Genomic DNA, 6,546 nt, shown 5'->3' with positions numbered 1-6,546 from the left:
ATGTCACATTACTTCATGTCACTTGACCTATAGACCTTTCCAGCTGCAGTCTCGGACGAAGTGATTTACAGTGCGCATCCCTGGTTTTGAGAGTGTACGTCAGTGTTGCCTGACTGCACCGAGCTGTGGGTTTTCTCGTCAGTAGGCTGTGGCAGCCTGCGTAGGCACAATTCCGGACGCTGGTGGCGGCAAAATTGCATTGTTTTATTTTTTGTTTTGTGTTCTATGGCAAAGAGAATTTCTCGGAGTTTTTAGAAAGCATTACACAATTTTTGGGAACGAAAGCAAACAAATATAAGCTATTTTCGACGAGTCCGTGCTCGACAGAACAATTTCAACTGGAAAATCTGTTTGATTTTATGTTGATCTTTTTTAACGGCACCATACACTCAGCCGTGTCAATCTTCAAAGGTCTTAACTGCCCAAAACATTTGACCAGACCACAGTATAGCCGACCTGCATGAGTATTTCCCGCGCTCGCAGCATGAAATTCAATGTGTCTCATCAATCGAACATATATTGTACGTACTCCACGGTGCCGCGTTATCAGAACAGGATTTCACAAAGGTCTCAAATAACACAGCATATACAATATACAGTGTCGACGATAGTCACTTCACGACGATCAAACGGAATCGGGCTTCTCTTGGGGTATGTTTTGAAGAGTGGTGCTTTTTTACACAGCACTAAAACAAATGAAGCAACGTATCTATACAGTCCCCATACCCCGGACCCTACCAGCTACTTTTTGCCAAGACCGGGAACATGGCCGAGAAAGGTTTTCGAAGATTATCTTAACGAAAATAATCCTCGAACAATGTCGAACGGCCCGCGTCGCGGGCTGCTGACGCTCGCTCTCTACGCTCGTTTCCTGCAAAGGTCGAGCAGGTTATGAGCCCTGGTAATCCCTGGTTCTCACGGTGGAAGAAAACGGCACCATGACAGAACAGCACACGACAAAACAGCACAGCGTCAAAACAGCACAGTGTCAAAACAGCACGGCGTCAAAACAGCACAGTGTCAAAACAGCACAGCGACAAAACAGCACAGCATCAAAAGAGCACAGTGACAAGAGAACGGCGTCAAAACAGTACCGCAACAAAACATCTACAGCGTCAAAACAGGACATTGACAATATAGCTAGGGTTTGACCTTTTCGGTTTTTATTATTTTGAAATTCGGCGTACTTCTTTCGTTTCTAATTAGAAACAGAAGTTTTCGGCTTATTGCGATGTGTTTTTGTAGACTCACAAACTTCTCGGTTATTTTCAGTTTATTGACGAAAACCAGTATACTGACGAAAATGCAGGTTTTTAAAAGCATTTGTTAAAATGTATAGTGAGTAAACCATGTACTGGTTTTCGTATTTGTTGCGATCTGTGGCAGCCGACGGGACCTGTTCTGCAAGACGCACTGGGGCCCTGTTGCGATCTGCCATTATCGTCGTGTGCTCGTGTTTATACACAGGACGAACATGATCTTCACTATACCATTTCAGTCGGAGAGGAAAATATCAAAATCCATAAATTCGGAAGCACGTATACTCAGTGCGTTTTTTTCCCCATTTTCACGACTGCGAGAGGTGATAAGTTTGCGCCAACCACAGAAACGACAATAAAACAATCGTATTTATGCCCTCCTTTAGTAGACGGAAGCTAGAGCTGTTAAAAAATGTTCGGCATTTACGGACGCCTATGATCTTCATTGTTCAGTTCATGATTAAACTCCCTTATTTGAACAAAGAATTCTGCACACAAAAAACTATAATGTGCAAAAACCCAGCTTTCGTCCTGAAAACACCTGCGCCCCTGGAGCTTTTTTTGAAAGTTCAACTGATCTCGAAGACAAGATGCGAACTGCGAAAGGAAGTGGTCATATGGTCAGTAATGAGTCACCCCCCCTCCAAGCGCCCTCGAAAAAACGGACCTTTTTCAGTAAAAACCAAATTTGGAGAAATGAATTCCGCGTACGTTTACCGGTTTTATTCTGTTTAAGCCGAAAAACGATGAACCCTAAATATAGCGTATGGAGTTAAAAATGCATGTGTCAAAGTAGGCACTGAAAAGGAATGAAGGGTCTAGGCCAGTTTATTTATTTATTATTTCAGTACCCTCAAGGCCCGAGGGCATTACAGAGGAGAGGGGCAAGTGACAAACCATAATACAGAAATGAGAATAAATACAAAAAAATTAACAAGAGACAAAGCAGTCAGGGTGCCTGCTGACAAAAATTACTGGTTAATGCAGTTCTAAAAGAATCAAATGGTGACGTAGATACTAAAGATGCGGGAAGCAGGCTTTCGACGAGTTGGCTTACGTCGAAAGCCAACTCGTCGATGGCCAATTTGTCGAATAGGTCAGTTCGTCGAAGGGCGACTTGTGGAAGAGGCCAACTGGTCGCCGCTTTTTCAAAACCAAAATATATAATTTTTGCCCTTAAAAGGCAAAGCAAATACTGCCCTATATAGTGTAATTCGTAAAATCGCCGCACGATAATTGACTTTCAGTGCGCTCTTTCTTGTCGAAGAGAACAACTTGTCACCACTTTCATGAGAGCCAAATTAGATGCTATATTGCAGTTAGGGTTGCGGAATTTGGTAAGCACTAAAATAGACAATTTTTTTTTATAAACTAGCGACAGTAAATGAAATGGTCAAGGAGGTTCGAAATTATTCGCGCAGAGAGAGATGAAGGGCGCGCTTGAAGTTGCTGCATGCGTGCTGTTTTGACGCCGTGCTGTTTTGGCATGTGCCCTTCTGTCGCAGTGCCATTTTGACGCTGTGCTGTTTTGTCGCGTGCTATTTTGACGCGCGCTGTTTTGTCGCCGTACTGTTTTGACGCTGTGCTGTTTTGACGCGTGCTGTTATGACCGTGCTGTTTTGTCGCATGCTGTTTTTCCTTGTGCTGTTCTGTCGCGTTCCCGGAAGAAAACACAACACACGCAAGCATCCTGAACAGGCAAATAAAGTAAAAACTTTCAAGGAAAGCCGGCGAAATCTGAATGCACATTGCAGGTGGGGAGCCGCGTTAACCGGGTTTCCACAGCTTAGGCGGGTGGCAGAAAGTTTTGGCTGATAGGGGTCGCTTGAGTCGCAAAATGGCGGCGGCCAAAGAGCTCTTTTTGCAAAGGTCTATACAGCTTCAGTTTTCCTGCTAAATTTAGCGGAAAAATTAACCACTAACTTTAACTCTACTAAACACTTAGTCTAGCTAAAGTGAACTTAGTTCACTTTAGTTTAGCGCTAGTGGTTTCAAGGTAGAGTACTAAAAGGGGGCACGTTGCAATATTGGTGAAGCATAGTCATAAAAAGTTTAAACGATTTTGTGCCCAGCGTGACCGCAGATTTCTCTGTCGATTGGTGCGCGTGACATGTCACGTGCGAGACGGATGGTTGATTGTAGGAGGATTCCTTGCAGGGTTGCGCGCGCTCCGTCCGGTAGGTTTTATCAGCTCGAAGGCTACGCTGTGGTGTATTCTAATACACCATAGCTAGACGAAGGCTAGCTATGGTCACGTGACGTGGTCACGTTGGCCTGATAAGTGAGGAGAGTAAGGAGAAAAATGAGAAAGAGGCGAGGCGGTCAAGGGAGCATGGTTTGTGGAGGCTACGCGGCCGACGGCATGCCCTCTCCTACTGCGTGGTGCACGTTAAAGACTCCAGGCTAGCGGTTGTACTGCACTGGCTAAATTGCTCATCTACAGCGTGTGACTCGTCGCAACTTTAATGGCTGACCAACTACACGCTGTATAAATATCCCCATAACCCAAAACCAATGCCATCTCGGGTTGGCGTCTTCGCGACCGGCCGCAAATTTGGTATAGGAACCGTGCGCATCTAATTCAAGCCCCGACCAGGGCGCCCCTAGCGGCAAGCGGGTCCATTGCATCGGGGAGCTTCTGCCAGTCGCTGCGTTGGTTGTGCGTTGTAGTGGGTTAGCGCTGTAATTTCTGCGATGGCTATTCCGCACCAAGAAAGCCGCAACAACTGCTGCGTGGTCGGCTGAAACAGTACGTCGAAGGTCGCGCACGGCACGAAGTACTACATCGTCCCTTCGAAGCCGTACGAGGCGGAGTACTGCGCGATCTGGGTGCGACTTGTGCGTCCATGCAGGTTAGTGGCGTTTCTTACCTTCCAGTTCGCGCAATACAATTAACTTTTTTTCTATTCTAGCGACAATGGAACAGCATCTACACCGACGGGAAACTCTAAAGTATGCAGCAAACACTTCACCGGAATTGAGAAGCGGAATGCGGTCGCCCACCTAAGCCTACCCTTGGATGTTTCCATCAGCCTACAGTGGCAATCGCGTAACGGCGCGAAAAAAATCGCCCAGTTATTGTCAAGCTGATTCAGAAATAAACGTACAGAATTACCACAGTCCACTCAACGCCAACTACATTTTTTGCGGGCGCGCTTAATTTCGTTAGCGGAGTACGGCGCTCCGTGACATCCACTTGTCCGTCGAAACGACCTCCTTCACGTCGTACACGCGGCCAGATTCACGAAGGAGTTTTCCCTTCTTCATATTGGTGCCAGGGAAGAAGCTTTCTAGATTCGTATCCGCCTTAAACCCCGTCGTAATCACCCCGGGGACACTGTCCGCTGTGCTGCTCATCGCCATTGCTTCCCCCCGATGATTCTGCACCGGCAACCAAAGAAGCTTTCCGGATTCGTAATCGCCCACTGTCCTGTGTGGTGTTCGTTGCTATTACTTCCCGATGATTCTGCACCGACGGCACCGGCTACCGAAGGAACTTTCCGAATTCGTAACTGCCTTAAATTCCTTCGTAATCACGACGGGGACACTGCCCGCCGTGCTCTTCATCGACATTGCTCCCCGATGCTCCTGCGGCGGCTACCGCTAGGTCGCGGCGAACAATAGGCGACCGCCGCGACACGGCCGGCTTGCTCGCTTCCTCGCTGTTCATTGCAGCGTCCTGGTCTTTTTCTTAATGTAAAAGAAACTTTAAAGTAACCGCACCCTGAGGTCCAGCGAACCCTTAAGCGCATCCAATAAAATAAAATTTAATTTTTTTTTTTTTTTTTTGCAATTTGAAAAGTTTAGTTTTTTTTGGTACATATTTCGGGCTGAAAATCACTTCTTCCGAAAGCGGTAGCAGGTGACCACGCCTCCTTTTGGGATATGCTCCGTGTTTATCAATAAATTTTCCAACAAAAATTCAACGCCAGACCTAAAAGCTTGTTCGGTAACAGATAGTCTTAAAAATGATCTCGCAACGGATTTTCGCAATTGCATGTTGCAATGGATTGTTGGAAAAGAACGGTGCCATGAAGCGAGGAATGTGACGTCACGATTCTCCTGGAACAGTTGAGGATGAGGGGAAGCAGCCTCGTATCTCTTTTGCTTCGGTTCACCTACAGTGGCTCTAGGTTCACCTGCTCGACGGGACGAAGCAACGAGGAGAGGGAATAAGAATCGTGACGTGAGTTGCGTCGTCGGTCTTGTTTCAATCACACACTTATTTTCCGAAAATACGACCATCCGTTGGATATATCGATGTATGAGTGGTGTTTTGGGGCTTTGCAGCGTCTCGCCTATCGCTCCAGCCTTGTTTTGTGAGCCCTTTATGTACAATGTACTTAGGAACACTGACACCCCCCAACCGGTATTTTGCTGTAAGTTCACATATATTTTTAATAATAATAAAAAAAGAAAAAGAAAAAGAAGAAAGATAGAGGAGAGAGTTGTCAGAAGTCACGTGGTTGTGCAACTTTTTTCCAATCAACATATTTTTTTTTATGAACCAGAAAAGTAGGTATAATTTTTTTTCTATTTTTAATATTGAGTGTGTATTATTGTGTTGGTGGAGGTGACCTTGATATATTGATAGCGTGTGCGAACTGCAGGGGGTGCTTCTCTAGCTATCACCATCATCGTTTGTGACGTCACCGGTCGGACAGACTGCGACTATGGTGAACGTTATTAGATTAGCTCATAGAAGCCGCGCCGCATGCACGAACAGTACCCCCTCACTCACCACGACTCGCCCAGCGTCGCCCGACGCGCCGCCAGACGGCTGCTTTGGTAACTGAATCAGGATACGTACGTTTCAACGTTACTAGAAATATAAAAACCAACGGAAAAAAAACTCTTCTTGTAGTAAATTTTATTGGAGTTTAGTACAAAATAAGGGGCGCGTGATGTTTTCTAAAATCTTTAGTTGGCAAGGTTTTGCGACACAATTAATATTGTTTTCATACAACCATGCCTCAGCGGTGATTTCAGGTAGCGCGTCCCGACCTAGGCTCATCTTAACTTCGGGGTACACGATGGGTAAACTCGCGGCGCGTCCGCTGGGGAGGTGGGGGTGGCATCCCTGTAACCCTTTCCACTGTATCTGTTTCGGCTCCGAAATGGCCGATTGAAGTCAAAATACGTGTTACGTGCAGTTCCTCGAGTGACCGCTGTAGGGTGATTCCACGTCAGTTCATGCAATGATGGTCCGGTTCATAATTTAGATATTTTTGTTAAAAATATATATGAAAGCCATGTTCTTGGGAGGAACATTCAGCTAGATATGAAC

The sequence above is a fragment of the Ixodes scapularis genome, unplaced genomic scaffold (genome assembly GCF_016920785.2).
Source record: "Ixodes scapularis isolate PalLabHiFi unplaced genomic scaffold, ASM1692078v2 PGA_scaffold8__174_contigs__length_109621045, whole genome shotgun sequence".
Taxonomy (NCBI): domain Eukaryota; kingdom Metazoa; phylum Arthropoda; class Arachnida; order Ixodida; family Ixodidae; genus Ixodes; species Ixodes scapularis.
Note: the sequence above shows the minus strand (reverse complement) of the source record.